Genomic DNA, 18,419 nt, shown 5'->3' on the forward strand with positions numbered 1-18,419 from the left:
GCGGTGCCCGGCAGGGGAGGAGCCGGCCTCGGCCACGGGCGACTAAAGGAGAAGGTGGTGTGGGAGGGAAAAAAGCCTACAGCACCCGGTATTCCCATGTAGTCTCCCATCCAAGTATTAACCAGGCCTGATCCTGCTTAGCTTGTGAGATCAGATGAGATGGGATGCGCTCAGGGTTGTATGGCCATAGAAGGCAGCAGGGGCCACGTGGTGCCTCATGAGGCTCAGCTTCGTTGGTGCTGGTGACTTATCGCCAGGCCGGTGGCCAGCCCTCTCCTGCACGGCCCTGCTGCCTGCCCAGGCAGGCGACAGGAGGCCTCGGGGACACGGAGGTGGCAGAGTCTTGGGCGACCTTGCAGCCCAGTTCTTGCGGGAACCTCCAGACCCGTAGGCGCTTGAGGCTCCGCCCCAGATCCCACTCGATGCTCACAAGGACGTGGCCTCTGAGGCTGGAGGGCCAGTGGCCTGCTGTCCTTTTGGCATTCCCCACTGTGTCCACCCACGCAGTGCTAGGCGCAGCCCGGCCAAGGCCGGGCCGGCCCTCCTGCCTGACGGCAGTGGGCCCAAAGCCAGTGGGAGCCACCATTGGGCCGCCACGGCCCCTTAGCCCCAGCAAAGCCACCCTTGCACCCACGCCAAAATCCACGCACCATTCCGGGTACTGGAGGTCAGCTGACCTGGAGAACTGGTCACGGCCCACGACCCCACTCCCGCCCCCTGCCATGGTGAAACGGTGGAGGCTGGGCTTTTTCTGGAGGGAGCTGTGGAGAGACACACGGGCAGACAGGTGGCTGTGGCGCGGAAGGGCGCTGCTGGGGTCGGCCAGGGGCAGGACCAGGGCCTCGCGGGCCTCACGATCTTCACCCGGGCCTACAGCGGACTCTGGGTCTGGGCCGGCCACCCCGGGAGAGGGTGGGGTGTGGCTGCCTTCCAGGGCCTCCTTCTGGCGGCATGTCCAGCCAGACGGGCGGGCTGGGCCCCCTCCAGCGCACGATGTGTTGGGAGAGGCTTGAGTAGATGAGGCCTGAAGTTGTGCCCGGCAGGAGCAGAGGAAGCCTCGAGCACCGGCGACTACAAGAAAAGGCAGATCGGGAGGCAAAAAATACTACAGCATCTAGTATTCCCAGGTGGTCTCCCATCCAGGTAGTAAACAGAGCCGACCCTGCTTAGCTTCCAAGACCAGACGAGATGAGTTGCGTTTAGGGTGGTAAGGCCGTAGAAGGCAGCAGGGGCCACGGGGTGCCTCTTGAGGCTCAGCTTCGCTAGTGCTGGGGCTTGCCGACAGCCCGGTAGCCAACCCTCTCCAGCACGGCACAGCCGCCGCCAAGGCAGGTGACAGGACTCCTCGGGGACCCGGGGTTGGCAGACTCGTGGGTGACCTCGCTGCTCAGGTCAGGCGGGACCCTCCAGGCCCATAGGCGCTTGGCCCTCCGCCCCAGATCCCGCTTGACGCTCACAACGACGTGGCCCCGGGGTCTTAAAGGCCCGTGGCCCGCGGTCCCTTGGGCATTGGCCAACCTGTCTGCCCACACAGTTCTAGGCGAAGCACGGCCGTGGCCGGGCCGGCCCTCCTGCCCGACGGCAGTTGGTCTGAAGCCACTGGGAGCCACCCTTGAGTCGGCACGACCCCTTAAACCCAACAAGGCCACCCTTTCCCCCACGACAACTGCCGAGCAAAGTTCCCTACGCCTGGTGACCGGCCGGCCCAGAGAACCAGTCTGGCCCACGACCCCACTCCCGCCCCCTGCCATGGTGAAACGGTGGAGGCTGGGCTTTTTCTGGAGGGAGCTGTGGAGAGACACACGGGCAGACAGGTGGCTGCGGCGTGCATGGGCGCTGGTCGGGTCGGCCAGGGGCAGGTCGAGGGGCTCGCGGGCCTCACAATCTACACCCGGGCCTGCGGCGGAGTCTGGGTGCGGGCCGGCCACCCCGGGAGAGGGTGGGGTGTGGCTGCCTTCCAGGGCCTCCTTCTGGCGGCATGTCCAGCCAGACGGGCGGGCTGGGCCCCCTCCAGCGCACGCTGTGTTGGGAGAGGCTTCAGTAGATGAGGCCTGCAGCCGTGCCCGGTGGGAGCAGAGGAAGCCTCGAGCACCGGCGACTACAAGAAAAGGCAGATCGGGAGGCAAAAAATACTACAGCATCTAGTATTCCCAGGTGGTCTCCCATCCAGGTAGTAAACAGAGCCGACCCTGCTTAGCTTCCGAGATCAGACGAGTTGAGGTGCGCTTAGGGTGGTATGGCTGTAGAAGGCAGCGGGGGCCACGGGGTGCCTCTTGAGGCTCAGCTTAGCTGGTGCTGGCGAATTACCGCCAGTCCGGCGACCAGACCTCTGCAGCAAGGCCCTGCGGCCCACCCAGGCTGGCGACAGCACGCCTCAGGGACCGGGGTTGGTGGAGTCTTGGACGACCTCGCAGCTCAGTTCTGGCGGGAACATCCAGGCACATAGGCGCTTGGCGAACCGCCCCAGATCCCGCTCGACGCTCACAAAGACGTGGCTCCGAAGGCTTAAGGGCCCGTGATCCACGGTCCCTTGGGCATTCACAACCCTGTCCACCCACACAGTAGTAGGTGCAGTCCAGCCGCGGCTGGGCCGGAACTCCTGCCTGAGGGAAGGTAGCCCAAAGCCACTGGGAGCCACCATTGATGTGGCACGGCCCATTGGACCCAGCAAGGCCACCCTTGCCCCCATGCCACCCACTGAGCACAGTTCCCAGCGCATGGTGGCCGGCCGGCTCGGAAAACCGGACCCGGCCCACGACCTCGCTCCCGCACCCAGCCATGGCGAAACAGCGGAGGGTGGGCTTTTTCCGGAGGGAGCTGTGGAGAGACACACAGGCAGACAGGTGGCTGCGGCGCGGATGGGCGCTGGCGGAGGTGGTCAGGTGCAGGACGAGGGCTTCGCGTGCCTCACGGCTGTCACCCGGGCCTGCGGTGGAGTCTGGGTCTGGGCCAGCCACCCCGAGAGCGGCTGGCGTGTGGCTGCCTAACAGGGCCGACTTCTGGCCGCATGTCCAGCCAGTGCGGCTGGGGGCGCCCATTCCGGCGCACGCTGTGTTGGGAGGGGCCTGAGGAGGTGAGGCCTGCGGCGGTGCCCGGCAGGGGAGGAGCCGGCCTCGGCCACGGGCGACTAAAGGAGAAGGTGGTGTGGGAGGGAAAAAAGGGTACAGCACCCGGTATTCCCATGTAGTCTCCCATCCAAGTATTAACCAGGCCTGATCCTGCTTAGCTTGTGAGATCAGATGAGATGGGATGCGCTCAGGGTTGTATGGCCATAGAAGGCAGCGGGGGCCACGTGGTGCCTCTTGAGGCTCAGCTTCGTTGGTGCTGGTGACTTATCGCCAGGCCGGTGGCCAGCCCTCTCCTGCACGGCCCTGCTGCCTGCCCAGGCAGGCGACAGGAGGCCTCGGGGACACGGAGGTGGCAGAGTCTTGGGCGACCTTGCAGCCCAGTTCTTGCGGGAACCTCCAGACCCGTAGGCGCTTGAGGCTCCGCCCCAGATCCCACTCGATGCTCACAAGGACGTGGCCTCTGAGGCTGGAGGGCCAGTGGCCTGCTGTCCTTTTGGCATTCCCCACTGTGTCCACCCACGCAGTGCTAGGCGCAGCCCGGCCAAGGCCGGGCCGGCCCTCCTGCCTGACGGCAGTGGGCCCAAAGCCAGTGGGAGCCACCATTGGGCCGCCACGGCCCCTTAGCCCCAGCAAAGCCACCCTTGCACCCACGCCAAAATCCACGCACCATTCCGGGTACTGGAGGTCAGCTGACCTGGAGAACTGGTCACGGCCCACGACCCCACTCCCGCCCCCTGCCATGGTGAAACGGTGGAGGCTGGGCTTTTTCTGGAGGGAGCTGTGGAGAGACACATGGGCAGACAGGTGGCTGCGGCGCGGATGGGCGCTGCTGGGGTCGGCCAGGGGCAGGACCAGGGCCTCGCGGGCCTCACGATCTTCACCCGGGCCTACAGCGGACTCTGGGTCTGGGCCGGCCACCCCGGGAGAGGGTGGGGTGTGGCTGCCTTCCAGGGCCTCCTTCTGGCGGCATGTCCAGCCAGACGGGCGGGCTGGGCCCCCTCCAGCGCACGATGTGTTGGGAGAGGCTTGAGTAGATGAGGCCTGAAGTTGTGCCCGGCAGGAGCAGAGGAAGCCTCGAGCACCGGCGAGTACAAGAAAAGGCAGATCGGGAGGCAAAAAATACTACAGCATCTAGTATTCCCAGGTGGTCTCCCATCCAGGTAGTAAACAGAGCCGACCCTGCTTAGCTTCCGAGATCAGACGAGATGAGGTGCGTTTAGGGTGGCATGGCCGTAGAAGGCAGCGGGGGCCACGGGGTGCCTCTTGAGGCTCAGCTTAGCTGGTGCTGGCGAATTACCGCCAGTCCGGCGACCAGCCCTCTGCAGCAACGCACTGCGGCCCACCCAGGCTGGCGACAGCACGCCTCAGGGACCGGGGTTGGTGGAGTCTTGGACGACCTCGCAGCTCAGTTCTGGCGGGAACATCCAGGCACATAGGCGCTTGGCGAACCGCCCCAGATCCCGCTCGACGCTCACAAAGACGTGGCTCCGAAGGCTTAAGGGCCCGTGGTCCACGGTCCCTTGGGCATTCCCAACCCTGTCCACCCACACAGTAGTAGGTGCAGTCCAGCCGCGGCTGGGCCGGAACTCCTGCCTGAGGGAAGGTAGCCCAAAGCCACTGGGAGCCACCATTGATGTCGCACGGCCCATTGGACCCAGCAAGGCCACCCTTGCCCCCACGCCACCCACTGAGCACTGTTCCCAGCGCATGGTGGCCGGCCGGCTCGGAAAACCGGACCCGGCCCACGACCTCGCTCCCGCACCCAGCCATGGCGAAACAGCGGAGGGTGGGCTTTTTCCGGAGGGAGCTGTGGAGAGACACACAGGCAGACAGGTGGCTGCGGCGCGGATGGGCGCTGGCGGAGGTGGTCAGGTGCAGGACGAGGGCTTCGCGTGCCTCACGGCTGTCACCCGGGCCTGCGGTGGAGTCTGGGTCTGGGCCAGCCACCCCGAGAGCGGCTGGGGTGTGGCTGCCTAACAGGGCCGACTTCTGGCCGCATGTCCAGCCAGTGCGGCTGGGGGCGCCCATTCCGGCGCACGCTGTGTTGGGAGGGGCCTGAGGAGGTGAGGCCTGCGGCGGTGCCCGGCAGGGGAGGAGCCGGCCTCGGCCACGGGCGACTAAAGGAGAAGGTGGTGTGGGAGGGAAAAAAGCCTACAGCACCCGGTATTCCCATGTAGTCTCCCATCCAAGTATTAACCAGGCCTGATCCTGCTTAGCTTGTGAGATCAGATGAGATGGGATGCGCTCAGGGTTGTATGGCCATAGAAGGCAGCGGGGGCCACGTGGTGCCTCTTGAGGCTCAGCTTCGTTGGTGCTGGTGACTTATCGCCAGGCCGGTGGCCAGCCCTCTCCTGCACGGCCCTGCTGCCTGCCCAGGCAGGCGACAGGAGGCCTCGGGGACACGGAGGTGGCAGAGTCTTGGGCGACCTTGCAGCCCAGTTCTTGCGGGAACCTCCAGACCCGTAGGCGCTTGAGGCTCCGCCCCAGATCCCACTCGATGCTCACAAGGACGTGGCCTCTGAGGCTGGAGGGCCAGTGGCCTGCTGTCCTTTTGGCATTCCCCACTGTGTCCACCCACGCAGTGCTAGGCGCAGCCCGGCCAAGGCCGGGCCGGCCCTCCTGCCTGACGGCAGTGGGCCCAAAGCCAGTGGGAGCCACCATTGGGCCGCCACGGCCCCTTAGCCCCAGCAAAGCCACCCTTGCACCCACGCCAAAATCCACGCACCATTCCGGGTACTGGAGGTCAGCTGACCTGGAGAACTGGTCACGGCCCACGACCCCACTCCCGCCCCCTGCCATGGTGAAACGGTGGAGGCTGGGCTTTTTCTGGAGGGAGCTGTGGAGAGACACATGGGCCGACAGGTGGCTGCGGCGCGGATGGGCGCTGCTGGGGTCGGCCAGGGGCAGGACCAGGGCCTCGCGGGCCTCACGATCTTCACCCGGGCCTACAGCGGACTCTGGGTCTGGGCCGGCCACCCCGGGAGAGGGTGGGGTGTGGCTGCCTTACAGGGCCTCCTTCTGGCGGCATGTCCAGCCAGACGGGCGGGCTGGGCCCCCTCCAGCGCACGCTGTGTTGGGAGAGGCTTGAGTAGATGAGGCCTGCAGCCGTGCCCGGTGGGAGCAGAGGAAGCCTCGAGCACCGGCGACTACAAGAAAAGGCAGATCGGGAGGCAAAAAATACTACAGCATCTAGTATTCCCAGGTGGTCTCCCATCCAGGTAGTAAACAGAGCCGACCCTGCTTAGCTTCCGAGATCAGACGAGTTGAGGTGCGCTTAGGGAGGTATGGCTGCCGAAGGCAGCGGGGGCCACGGGGTGCCTCTTGAGGCTCAGCTTAGCTGGTGCTGGCGAATTACCGCCAGTCCGGCGACCAGCCCTCTGCAGCAAGGCCCTGCGGCCCACCCAGGCTGGCGACAGCACGCCTCAGGGACCGGGGTTGGTGGAGTCTTGGACGACCTCGCAGCTCAGTTCTGGCGGGAACATCCAGGCACATAGGCGCTTGGCGAACCGCCCCAGATCCCGCTCGACGCTCACAAAGACGTGGCTCCGAAGGCTTAAGGGCCCGTGGTCCACGGTCCCTTTGGCATTCCCAACCCTGTCCACCCACACAGTAGTAGGTGCAGTCCAGCCGCGGCTGGGCCGGATCTCCTGCCTGAGGGAAGGTAGCCCAAAGACACTGGGAGCCACCATTGATGTGGCACGGCCCATTGGACCCAGCAAGGCCACCCTTGCCCCCACGCCACCCACTGAGCACTGTTCCCAGTGCATGGTGGCCGGCCGGCTCGGAAAACCGGACCCGGCCCACGACCTCGCTCCCGCACCCAGCCATGGCAAAACAGCGGAGGGTGGGCTTTTTCCGGAGGGAGCTGTGGAGAGACACACAGGCAGACAGGTGGCTGCGGCGCGGATGGGCGCTGGCGGAGGTGGTCAGGTGCAGGACGAGGGCTTCGCGTGCCTCACGGCTGTCACCCGGGCCTGCGGTGGAGTCTGGGTCTGGGCCAGCCACCCCGAGAGCGGCTGGCGTGTGGCTGCCTAACAGGGCCGACTTCTGGCCGCATGTCCAGCCAGTGCGGCTGGGGGCGCCCATTCCGGCGCACGCTGTGTTGGGAGGGGCCTGAGGAGGTGAGGCCTGCGGCGGTGCCCGGCAGGGGAGGAGCCGGCCTCGGCCACGGGCGACTAAAGGAGAAGGTGGTGTGGGAGGGAAAAAAGCCTACAGCACCCGGTATTCCCATGTAGTCTCCCATCCAAGTATTAACCAGGCCTGATCCTGCTTAGCTTGTGAGATCAGATGAGATGGGATGCGCTCAGGGTTGTATGGCCATAGAAGGCAGCGGGGGCCACGTGGTGCCTCATGAGGCTCAGCTTCGTTGGTGCTGGTGACTTATCGCCAGGCCGGTGGCCAGCCCTCTCCTGCACGGCCCTGCTGCCTGCCCAGGCAGGCGACAGGAGGCCTCGGGGACACGGAGGTGGCAGAGTCTTGGGCGACCTTGCAGCCCAGTTCTTGCGGGAACCTCCAGACCCGTAGGCGCTTGAGGCTCCGCCCCAGATCCCACTCGATGCTCACAAGGACGTGGCCTCTGAGGCTGGAGGGCCAGTGGCCTGCTGTCCTTTTGGCATTCCCCACTGTGTCCACCCACGCAGTGCTAGGCGCAGCCCGGCCAAGGCCGGGCCGGCCCTCCTGCCTGACGGCAGTGGGCCCAAAGCCAGTGGGAGCCACCATTGGGCCGCCACGGCCCCTTAGCCCCAGCAAAGCCACCCTTGCACCCACGCCAAAATCCACGCACCATTCCGGGTACTGGAGGTCAGCTGACCTGGAGAACTGGTCACGGCCCACGACCCCACTCCCGCCCCCTGCCATGGTGAAACGGTGGAGGCTGGGCTTTTTCTGGAGGGAGCTGTGGAGAGACACACGGGCAGACAGGTGGCTGTGGCGCGGAAGGGCGCTGCTGGGGTCGGCCAGGGGCAGGACCAGGGCCTCGCGGGCCTCACGATCTTCACCCGGGCCTACAGCGGACTCTGGGTCTGGGCCGGCCACCCCGGGAGAGGGTGGGGTGTGGCTGCCTTCCAGGGCCTCCTTCTGGCGGCATGTCCAGCCAGACGGGCGGGCTGGGCCCCCTCCAGCGCACGATGTGTTGGGAGAGGCTTGAGTAGATGAGGCCTGAAGTTGTGCCCGGCAGGAGCAGAGGAAGCCTCGAGCACCGGCGACTACAAGAAAAGGCAGATCGGGAGGCAAAAAATACTACAGCATCTAGTATTCCCAGGTGGTCTCCCATCCAGGTAGTAAACAGAGCCGACCCTGCTTAGCTTCCAAGACCAGACGAGATGAGTTGCGTTTAGGGTGGTAAGGCCGTAGAAGGCAGCAGGGGCCACGGGGTGCCTCTTGAGGCTCAGCTTCGCTAGTGCTGGGGCTTGCCGACAGCCCGGTAGCCAACCCTCTCCAGCACGGCACAGCCGCCGCCAAGGCAGGTGACAGGACTCCTCGGGGACCCGGGGTTGGCAGACTCGTGGGTGACCTCGCTGCTCAGGTCAGGCGGGACCCTCCAGGCCCATAGGCGCTTGGCCCTCCGCCCCAGATCCCGCTTGACGCTCACAACGACGTGGCCCCGGGGTCTTAAAGGCCCGTGGCCCGCGGTCCCTTGGGCATTGGCCACCCTGTCTGCCCACACAGTTCTAGGCGAAACACGGCCGTGGCCGGGCCGGCCCTCCTGCCCGACGGCAGTTGGTCTGAAGCCACTGGGAGCCACCCTTGAGTCGGCACGACCCCTTAAACCCAACAAGGCCACCCTTTCCCCCACGACAACTGCCGAGCAAAGTTCCCTACGCCTGGTGACCGGCCGGCCCAGAGAACCAGTCTGGCCCACGACCCCACTCCCGCCCCCTGCCATGGTGAAACGGTGGAGGCTGGGCTTTTTCTGGAGGGAGCTGTGGAGAGACACACGGGCAGACAGGTGGCTGCGGCGCGCATGGGCGCTGGTCGGGTCGGCCAGGGGCAGGTCGAGGGGCTCGCGGGCCTCACAATCTACACCCGGGCCTGCGGCGGAGTCTGGGTGCGGGCCGGCCACCCCGGGAGAGGGTGGGGTGTGGCTGCCTTCCAGGGCCTCCTTCTGGCGGCATGTCCAGCCAGACGGGCGGGCTGGGCCCCCTCCAGCGCACGCTGTGTTGGGAGAGGCTTGAGTAGATGAGGCCTGCAGCCGTGCCCGGTGGGAGCAGAGGAAGCCTCGAGCACCGGCGACTACAAGAAAAGGCAGATCGGGAGGCAAAAAATACTACAGCATCTAGTATTCCCAGGTGGTCTCCCATCCAGGTAGTAAACAGAGCCGACCCTGCTTAGCTTCCGAGATCAGACGAGTTGAGGTGCGCTTAGGGTGGTATGGCTGTAGAAGGCAGCGGGGGCCACGGGGTGCCTCTTGAGGCTCAGCTTAGCTGGTGCTGGCGAATTACCGCCAGTCCGGCGACCAGCCCTCTGCAGCAAGGCCCTGCGGCCCACCCAGGCTGGCGACAGCACGCCTCAGGGACCGGGGTTGGTGGAGTCTTGGACGACCTCGCAGCTCAGTTCTGGCGGGAACATCCAGGCACATAGGCGCTTGGCGAACCGCCCCAGATCCCGCTCGACGCTCACAAAGACGTGGCTCCGAAGGCTTAAGGGCCCGTGATCCACGGTCCCTTGGGCATTCACAACCCTGTCCACCCACACAGTAGTAGGTGCAGTCCAGCCGCGGCTGGGCCGGAACTCCTGCCTGAGGGAAGGTAGCCCAAAGCCACTGGGAGCCACCATTGATGTCGCACGGCCCATTGGACCCAGCAAGGCCACCCTTGCCCCCACGCCACCCACTGAGCACTGTTCCCAGCGCATGGTGGCCGGCCGGCTCGGAAAACCGGACCCGGCCCACGACCTCGCTCCCGCACCCAGCCATGGCGAAACAGCGGCGGGTGGGCTTTTTCCGGAGGGAGCTGTGGAGAGACACACAGGCAGACAGGTGGCTGCGGCGCGGATGGGCGCTGGCGGAGGTGGTCAGGTGCAGGACGAGGGCTTCGCGTGCCTCACGGCTGTCACCCGGGCCTGCGGTGGAGTCTGGGTCTGGGCCAGCCACCCCGAGAGCGGCTGGGGTGTGGCTGCCTAACAGGGCCGACTTCTGGCCGCATGTCCAGCCAGTGCGGCTGGGGGCGCCCATTCCGGCGCACGCTGTGTTGGGAGGGGCCTGAGGAGGTGAGGCCTGCGGCGGTGCCCGGCAGGGGAGGAGCCGGCCTCGGCCACGGGCGACTAAAGGAGAAGGTGGTGTGGGAGGGAAAAAAGCCTACAGCACCCGGTATTCCCATGTAGTCTCCCATCCAAGTATTAACCAGGCCTGATCCTGCTTAGCTTGTGAGATCAGATGAGATGGGATGCGCTCAGGGTTGTATGGCCATAGAAGGCAGCGGGGGCCACGTGGTGCCTCTTGAGGCTCAGCTTCGTTGGTGCTGGTGACTTATCGCCAGGCCGGTGGCCAGCCCTCTCCTGCACGGCCCTGCTGCCTGCCCAGGCAGGCGACAGGAGGCCTCGGGGACACGGAGGTGGCAGAGTCTTGGGCGACCTTGCAGCCCAGTTCTTGCGGGAACCTCCAGACCCGTAGGCGCTTGAGGCTCCGCCCCAGATCCCACTCGATGCTCACAAGGACGTGGCCTCTGAGGCTGGAGGGCCAGTGGCCTGCTGTCCTTTTGGCATTCCCCACTGTGTCCACCCACGCAGTGCTAGGCGCAGCCCGGCCAAGGCCGGGCCAGCCCTCCTGCCTGACGGCAGTGGGCCCAAAGCCAGTGGGAGCCACCATTGGGCCGCCACGGCCCCTTAGCCCCAGCAAAGCCACCCTTGCACCCACGCCAAAATCCACGCACCATTCCGGGTACTGGAGGTCAGCTGACCTGGAGAACTGGTCACGGCCCACGACCCCACTCCCGCCCCCTGCCATGGTGAAACGGTGGAGGCTGGGCTTTTTCTGGAGGGAGCTGTGGAGAGACACACGGGCAGACAGGTGGCTGCGGCGCGCATGGGCGCTGGTCGGGTTGGCCAGGGGCCGGTCGAGGGGCTCGCGGGCCTCACAATCTACACCCGGGCCTGCGGCGGAGTCTGGGTGCGGGCCGGCCACCCCGGGAGAGGGTGGGGTGTGGCTGCCTTCCAGCGCCTCCTTCTGGCGGCATGTCCAGCCAGACGGGCGGGCTGGGCCCCTCCAGCGCACGCTGTGTTGGGATAGGCTTGAGTAGATGAGGCCTGCAGGCATGCCCGGTGGGAGCAGAGGAAGCCTCGAGCAACGGCGACTACAAGAAAAGGCAGATCGGGAGGCAAAAAATACTCCAGCCTCTAGTATTCCCTGGTGGTCTCCCATCCAGGTAGTAAACAGAGCCGACCCTGCTTAGCTTCCGAGATCAGACGAGATGAGGTGCGTTTAGGGTGGTATGGCCGTAGAAGGCAGCGGGGGCCACGGGGTGCCTCTTGAGGCTCAGCTTAGCTGGTGCTGGCGAATTACCGCCAGTCCGGCGACCAGCCCTCTGCAGCACGGCCCTGCGGCCCACCCAGGTAGGTGACAGCAGGCCTCGGGGACCGGGGTTGGTGGAGTCTTGGACGACCTCGCAGCTCAGTTCTGGCGGGAACATCCAGGCACATAGGCGCTTGACGAACCGCCCCAGATCCCGCTCGACGCTCACAAAGACGTGGCTCCGAAGGCTTAAGGGCCCGTGGTCCACGGTCCCTTGGGCATTCCCAAACCTGTCCACCGACGCAGTAGTAGGTGCAGTCCAGCCGCGGCTGGGCCGGCCCTCCTGCCTGAGGGCAGGTAGCCCAAAGCCACTGGGAGCCACCATTGATGCGGCACGGCCCATTGGACCCAGCAAGGCCACCCTTGCCCCCACGCCACCCACTGAGCACTGTTCCCAGCGCATGGTGGCCGGCCGGCTCGGAAAACCGGACCCGGCCCACGACCTCGCTCCCGCACCCAGCCATGGCGAAACAGCGGAGGGGGGGCTTTTTCTGGAGGGAGCTGTGGAGAGACACACAGGCAGACAGGTGGCTGCGGCGCGGATGGGCGCTGGCGGAGGTGGTCATGTGCAGGACGAGGGCTTCGCGTGCCTCACGGCTGTCACCCGGGCCTGCGGTGGAGTCTGGGTCTGGGCCAGCCACCCCGAGAGCGGCTGGGGTGTGGGTGCCTAACAGGGCCGACTTCTGGCCGCATGTCCAGCCAGTGCGGCTGGGGGCGACCATTCCGGCGCACGCTGTGTTGGGAGGGGCCTGAGGAGGTGAGGCCTGCGGCGGTGCCCGGCAGGGGAGGAGCCGGCCTCGGCCACGGGCGACTAAAGGAGAAGGTGGTGTGGGAGGGAAAAAAGCCTACAGCACCCGGTATTCCCATGTAGTCTCCCATCCAAGTATTAACCAGGCCTGATCCTGCTTAGCTTGTGAGATCAGATGAGATGGGATGCGCTCAGGGTTGTATGGCCATAGAAGGCAGCGGGGGCCACGTGGTGCCTCTTGAGGCTCAGCTTCGTTGGTGCTGGTGACTTATCGCCAGGCCGGTGGCCAGCCCTCTCCTGCACGGCCCTGCTGCCTGCCCAGGCAGGCGACAGGAGGCCTCGGGGACACGGAGGTGGCAGAGTCTTGGGCGACCTTGCAGCCCAGTTCTTGCGGGAACCTCCAGACCCGTAGGCGCTTGAGGCTCCGCCCCAGATCCCACTCGATGCTCACAAGGACGTGGCCTCTGAGGCTGGAGGGCCAGTGGCCTGCTGTCCTTTTGGCATTCCCCACTGTGTCCACCCACTCAGTGCTAGGCGCAGCCCGGCTAAGGCCGGGCCGGCCTTCCTGCCTGACGGCAGTGGGCCCAAAGCCAGTGGGAGCCACCATTGGGCTGCCACGGCCCCTTAGCCCCAGCAAAGCCACCCTTGCACCCACGCCAAAATCCACGCACCGTTCCGGGTACTGGAGGTCAGCTGACCTGGAGAACTGGTCACGGCCCATGACCCCACTCCCGCCCCCTGCCATGGTGAAACGGTGGAGGCTGGGCTTTTTCTGGAGGGAGCTGTGGAGAGACACACGGGCAGACAGGTGGCTGCGGCGCGGAAGGGCGCTGCTGGGGTCGGCCAGGGGCAGGACCAGGGCCTCGCGGGCCTCACGATCTTCACCCGGGCCTACAGCGGACTCTGGGTCTGGGCCGGCCACCCCGGGAGAGGGTGGGGTGTGGCTGCCTTCCAGGGCCTCCTTCTGGCGGCATGTCCAGCCAGACGGGCGGGCTGGGCCCCCTCCAGCGCACGATGTGTTGGGAGAGGCTTGAGTAGATGAGGCCTGAAGTTGTGCCCGGCAGGAGCAGAGGAAGCCTCGAGCACCGGCGACTACAAGAAAAGGCAGATCGGGAGGCAAAAAATACTACAGCATCTAGTATTCCCAGGTGGTCTCCCATCCAGGTAGTAAACAGAGCCGACCCTGCGTAGCTTCCAAGACCAGACGAGATGAGTTGGGTTTAGGGTGGTAAGGCCGTAGAAGGCAGGAGGGGCCACGGGGTGCCTCTTGAGGCTCAGCTTCGCTGGTGCTGGGGCTTGCCGACAGCCCGGTAGCCAACCCTCTCCAGCACGGCACAGCCGCCGCCAAGGCAGGTGACAGGAGTCCTCGGGGACCCGGGGTTGGAAGATTCGTGGGTGACCTCGCAGCTCAGGTCAGGCGGGACCCTCCAGGCCCATAGGCGCTTGGCGCTCCGCCCCAGATCCCGCTTGACGCTCACAACGACGTGGCCCCGGGGTCTTAAGGGCCCGTCGCCCGCGGTCCCTTGGGCATTGGCCACCCTGTCTGCCCACACAGTTCTAGGCGAAGCACGGCCGCGGACGGGCCGGCCCTCCTGCCCAACGGCAGTTGGTCTGAAGCCACTGGGAGCCACCATTGAGTCGGCACGACCCCTTAGACCCAACAAGGCCACCCTTTCCCCCACGCCAACTGCCGAGCAAAGTTCCCTGCGCCTGGTGACCGGCCGGCCCGGAGAACCGGTCTGGCCCACGACCCCACTGCCGCCCCCTGCCATGGTGAAACGGTGGAGGGTGGGCTTTTTCTGGAGGGAGCTGTGGAGAGACACACGGGCAGACAGGTGGCTGCGGCGCGGTTGGGCGCTGGTGGTGTCGGCCAGGGGCAGGTCCAGGGCCTCGCGGGCCTCACAATTTTCACCCGGGCCTGCGGCGGAGTCTGAGTCCAGGCCGGACACCCCAGGAGAGGGTGGGGTGTGGCTGCCTTCCAGGGCCTCCTTCTGGCGGCATGTCCAGCCAGACGGGCGGGCTGGGCCCCCTCCAGCGCACGCTGTGTTGGGAGAGGCTTGAGTAGATGAGGCCTGCAGCCGTGCCCGGTGGGAGCAGAGGAAGCCTCGAGCACCGGCGACTACAAGAAAAGGCAGATCGGGAGGCAAAAAATACTACAGCATCTAGTATTCCCAGGTGGTCTCCCATCCAGGTAGTAAACATACCCGACCCTGCTTAGCTTGCAAGAGCAGAAGAGATGAGTTGTGTTTAGGGTGGTATGGCTGTAGAAGGCAGCAGGGGCCATGGGGTGCCTCTTGAGGCTCAGCTTAGCTGGTGCTGGAGAATTACCACCAATCCGGTGACCAGCCCTCTGCACACGGCCCTGCGGCCCACCCAGGCAGGCGACAGCAGGCCTCGGGGTCCGGGGGTGGTGGAGTCTTGGACGACCTCGCAGCTCAGTTCTGGCAGGAACATCCAGGCACATAGGCGCTTGGCGAACCGCCCCAGATCCCGCTCGATGCTCACAAAGACGTGGCTCCGAAGGCTTAAGGGCCCGTGGTCCACGGTCCCTTGGGCATTCCCAACCCTGTCCACCCACGCAGTAGTAGGTGCAGTCCAGCCGCGGATGGGCCGGCCCTCCTGCCTGACGACAGGTAGCCCAAAGCCACTGGGAGCCACCATTGATGCGGCACAGCCCATTGGAACCAGCAAGACCACCCTTGCCCCCACGCCACCCACTGAGCACTGTTCCCAGCGCATGGTGGCCGGCCGGCCCGGAGAACCGGACCCGGCCCACGACCATGGTCTCGCACCCGGCCATGGCGAAGCAGCGGAGGGTGGGCTTTTTCCGGAGAGAGCTGTGGAGAGACACCCAGGCAGATAGGTTGCTGCGGCATGGATGGGCGCTGGCGGAGGTGGCCAGGTGCAGGACGAGGGCTTCGCGTGCCTCACGGCTGTCACCCGGGCCTGCGGTGGAGCATGGGTTCAGGTCGGCCACCCCGGGATCGGCTGGGGTGCGGCTGCCTAACAGGGCCTCCTTCTGGCCGCATGTCCAGCCAGTGCAGCTGGGGGCGCCCCTTCCGGTGCACACTGTGTCGGGAGGGGCCTGAGGAGGTGAGGCCTGCGGCGGTGCCCGGCAGGGGAGGAGCCGGCCTCGGATACGGGCGACTAAAGGAGAAGGTGGTGCGGGAGGGAAAAAAGCCTACAGCACCCGGTATTCCCATGTAGTCTCCCATCCAAGTACTAACCAGGCCCGACCCTGCTTAGCTTCCTGGATCAGACGAGATGGGGCGCGTTCAGGGTTGTATGGCTGTAGAAGGCAGCGGGGGCCACGGGGTGACTCTTGAGGCTCAGCTTCGCTGGTGCTGGGGCTTGCCGACAGCCCGGTAGCCAACCCTCTGCACCACTGCCCAACCGCCCACCAAGGCAGGCGACAGGAGGCCTCGGGGACCCGGGGTTGGCAGACTCGTGGGTGACCTCGCAGCTCAGGTCAGGCGGGACCCTCCAGGACCATAGGCGCTTGGCCCTCTGCCCCAGATCCCGCTTGACGCTCACAACGACGTGGCCCCAGGGGCTTAAGGGCCCGTGGCCCGCGGTCCCTTGGGCATTGGCCACCCTGTCTGCCCACACAGTTCTAGGCGAAGCCCGGCCGCGGACGGGCCGGCCCTCCTGCCCAACGGCAGTTGGTCTGAAGCCACTGGGAGCCACCTTTGAGTCGGCACGACCCCTTAGACCCAACAAGGCCACCCTTTCCCCCACGCCAACTGCCGAGCAAAGTTCCCTGCGCCTGGTGACCGGCCGGCCCGGAGAACCAGTCTGGCCCACGACCCCACTCCCGCCCCCTGCCATGGTGAAACGGTGGAGGGTGGGCTTTTTCTGGAGGGAGCTGTGGAGAGACACACGGGCAGACAGGTGGCTGCGGCGCAGTTGGGCGCTGGTGGGGTCGGCCAGGGGCAGGTACAGGGCCTCACGGGCCTCACAATTTTCACCCGGGCCTGCGGCGGAGTCTGAGTCCAGGCCGGACACCCCAGGAGAGGGTGGGGTGTGGCTGCCTTCCAGGGCCTCCTTCTGGCGGCATGTCCAGCCAGACGGGCGGGCTGGGCCCCCTCCAGCGCACGCTGTGTTGGGAGAGGCTTGAGTAGATGAGGCCTGCAGCCGTGCCCGGTGGGAGCAGAGGAAGCCTTGAGCACCGGCGACTACAAGAAAAGGCAGATCGGGAGGCAAAAAATACTACAGCATCTAGTATTCCCAGGTGGTCTCCCATCCAGGTAGTAAACAGAGCCGACCCTGCTTAGCTTCCGAGATCAGACGAGTTGAGGTGCGCTTAGGGTGGTATGGCTGTAGAAGGCAGCGGGGGCCACGGGGTGCCTCTTGAGGCTCAGCTTAGCTGGTGCTGGCGAATTACCGCCAGTCCGGCGACCAGCCCTCTGCAGCAAGGCCCTGCGGCCCACCCAGGCTGGCGACAGCACGCCTCAGGGACCGGGGTTGGTGGAGTCTTGGACGACCTCGCAGCTCAGTTCTGGCGGGAACATCCAGGCACATAGGCGCTTGGCGAACCGCCCCAGATCCCGCTCGACGCTCACAAAGACGTGGCTCCGAAGGCTTAAGGGCCCGTGGTCCACGGTCCCTTGGGCATTCCCAACCCTGTCCACCCACACAGTAGTAGGTGCAGTCCAGCCGCGGCTGGGCCGGAACTCCTGCCTGAGGGAAGGTAGCCCAAAGCCACTGGGAGCCACCATTGATGTGGCACGGCCCATTGGACCCAGCAAGGCCACCCTTGCCCCCACGCCACCCACTGAGCACTGTTCCCAGCGCATGGTGGCCGGCCGGCTCGGAAAACCGGACCCGGCCCACGACCTCGCTCCCGCACCCAGCCATGGCGAAACAGCGGAGGGTGGGCTTTTTCCGGAGGGAGCTGTGGAGAGACACATAGGCAGACAGGTGGCTGCGGCGCGGATGAGCGCTGGCGGAGGTGGTCAGGTGCAGGACGAGGGCTTCGCGTGCCTCACGGCTGTCACCCGGGCCTGCGGTGGAGTCTGGGTCTGGGCCAGCCACCCCGAGAGCGGCTGGCGTGTGGCTGCCTAACAGGGCCGACTTCTGGCCGCATGTCCAGCCAGTGCGGCTGGGGGCGCCCATTCCGGCGCACGCTGTGTTGGGAGGGGCCTGAGGAGGTGAGGCCTGCGGCGGTGCCCGGCAGGGGAGGAGCCGGCCTCGGCCACGGGCGACTAAAGGAGAAGGTGGTGTGGGAGGGAAAAAAGCCTACAGCACCCGGTATTCCCATGTAGTCTCCCATCCAAGTATTAACCAGGCCTGATCCTGCTTAGCTTGTGAGATCAGATGAGATGGGATGCGCTCAGGGTTGTATGGCCATAGAAGGCAGCGGGGGCCACGTGGTGCCTCATGAGGCTCAGCTTCGTTGGTGCTGGTGACTTATCGCCAGGCCGGTGGCCAGCCCTCTCCTGCACGGCCCTGCTGCCTGCCCAGGCAGGCGACAGGAGGCCTCGGGGACACGGAGGTGGCAGAGTCTTGGGCGACCTTGCAGCCCAGTTCTTGCGGGAACCTCCAGACCCGTAGGCGCTTGAGGCTCCGCCCCAGATCCCACTCGATGCTCACAAGGACGTGGCCTCTGAGGCTGGAGGGCCAGTGGCCTGCTGTCCTTTTGGCATTCCCCACTGTGTCCACCCACGCAGTGCTAGGCGCAGCCCGGCCAAGGCCGGGCCGGCCCTCCTGCCTGACGGCAGTGGGCCCAAAGCCAGTGGGAGCCACCATTGGGCCGCCACGGCCCCTTAGCCCCAGCAAAGCCACCCTTGCACCCACGCCAAAATCCACGCACCATTCCGGGTACTGGAGGTCAGCTGACCTGGAGAACTGGTCACGGCCCACGACCCCACTCCCGCCCCCTGCCAGGGTGAAACGGTGGAGGCTGGGCTTTTTCTGGAGGGAGCTGTGGAGAGACACACGGGCAGACAGGTGGCTGCGGCGCGGATGGGCGCTGCTGGGGTCGGCCAGGGGCAGGACCAGGGCCTCGCGGGCCTCACGATCTTCACCCGGGCCTACAGCGGACTCTGGGTCTGGGCCGGCCACCCCGGGAGAGGGTGGGGTGTGGCTGCCTTCCAGG

General features: G+C 66.1%; 15 pseudogenes; all 15 read right to left on the reverse strand.

The window, feature by feature from the left end:
* Positions 1-73: 73 nt before the first annotated feature.
* Positions 74-192, reverse strand: LOC130706759 (5S ribosomal RNA; annotated as a pseudogene).
* Positions 193-1,102: 910 nt separating this feature from the next.
* On the reverse strand, positions 1,103-1,221 carry LOC130706742 (5S ribosomal RNA; annotated as a pseudogene).
* A 908-nt stretch (positions 1,222-2,129) lies between these two features.
* On the reverse strand, positions 2,130-2,248 carry LOC130706813 (5S ribosomal RNA; annotated as a pseudogene).
* A 1,939-nt stretch (positions 2,249-4,187) lies between these two features.
* Positions 4,188-4,306, reverse strand: LOC130706796 (5S ribosomal RNA; annotated as a pseudogene).
* A 910-nt stretch (positions 4,307-5,216) lies between these two features.
* On the reverse strand, positions 5,217-5,335 carry LOC130706760 (5S ribosomal RNA; annotated as a pseudogene).
* A 910-nt stretch (positions 5,336-6,245) lies between these two features.
* Positions 6,246-6,364, reverse strand: LOC130706749 (5S ribosomal RNA; annotated as a pseudogene).
* A 910-nt stretch (positions 6,365-7,274) lies between these two features.
* Positions 7,275-7,393, reverse strand: LOC130706761 (5S ribosomal RNA; annotated as a pseudogene).
* A 910-nt stretch (positions 7,394-8,303) lies between these two features.
* On the reverse strand, positions 8,304-8,422 carry LOC130706743 (5S ribosomal RNA; annotated as a pseudogene).
* A 908-nt stretch (positions 8,423-9,330) lies between these two features.
* LOC130706814 (5S ribosomal RNA) lies at positions 9,331-9,449 on the reverse strand (annotated as a pseudogene).
* Positions 9,450-10,359: 910 nt separating this feature from the next.
* Positions 10,360-10,478, reverse strand: LOC130706763 (5S ribosomal RNA; annotated as a pseudogene).
* A 909-nt stretch (positions 10,479-11,387) lies between these two features.
* LOC130706803 (5S ribosomal RNA) lies at positions 11,388-11,506 on the reverse strand (annotated as a pseudogene).
* Positions 11,507-12,416: 910 nt separating this feature from the next.
* LOC130706764 (5S ribosomal RNA) lies at positions 12,417-12,535 on the reverse strand (annotated as a pseudogene).
* A 2,965-nt stretch (positions 12,536-15,500) lies between these two features.
* On the reverse strand, positions 15,501-15,619 carry LOC130706783 (5S ribosomal RNA; annotated as a pseudogene).
* Positions 15,620-16,528: 909 nt separating this feature from the next.
* LOC130706726 (5S ribosomal RNA) lies at positions 16,529-16,647 on the reverse strand (annotated as a pseudogene).
* A 910-nt stretch (positions 16,648-17,557) lies between these two features.
* LOC130706765 (5S ribosomal RNA) lies at positions 17,558-17,676 on the reverse strand (annotated as a pseudogene).
* Positions 17,677-18,419: the final 743 nt, after the last annotated feature.

Source organism: Balaenoptera acutorostrata, unplaced genomic scaffold (genome assembly GCF_949987535.1).
Source record: "Balaenoptera acutorostrata unplaced genomic scaffold, mBalAcu1.1 scaffold_439, whole genome shotgun sequence".
NCBI lineage: Eukaryota > Metazoa > Chordata > Mammalia > Artiodactyla > Balaenopteridae > Balaenoptera > Balaenoptera acutorostrata.